This window comes from Argentina silus (genome assembly GCF_951799395.1).
Source record: "Argentina silus genome assembly, chromosome: 16".
NCBI classification, from domain to species: domain Eukaryota; kingdom Metazoa; phylum Chordata; class Actinopteri; order Argentiniformes; family Argentinidae; genus Argentina; species Argentina silus.
Window position 1 is genome coordinate 16,602,941 of NC_139670.1, and position 431 is coordinate 16,603,371.

A 431-nucleotide genomic window follows, 5' to 3' on the forward strand; every position below is an offset into this window, starting at 1 on the left:
GAACAGATTTCAGTGGTGGACTATACGTTGCACTTTGGTATGATGTAGCTAGGCCTCTAATCTACATGAACAACACAAAAAAAAGAAGGATGTTCTGCTGGGCTAAAGTGCATTCCTACTTTGTTCCTCTATCTCGCATTGAAGTGAACATACTTCATTGATCCCAAAAGGGATAAAAAAAGGCAGAACATTGACGACACACAAATATAATGAACAATACAGTACATAGATAAAAAAAGGTGGGGCAGCTGTGGATTACTACAGCCAGCAAACAATACATACTCTTGATCTAAAAATACAAAGAAAATACAAAGTTACATCAGAGTAAGTCATATAAAAAAAAAAAAAAAGAGAGAGACATTAGAAATGTCATCAGACACAAGACTACTACGAGTTTGTGTTTGTTGTCGTAGTTGTTGTACTTTCTATCA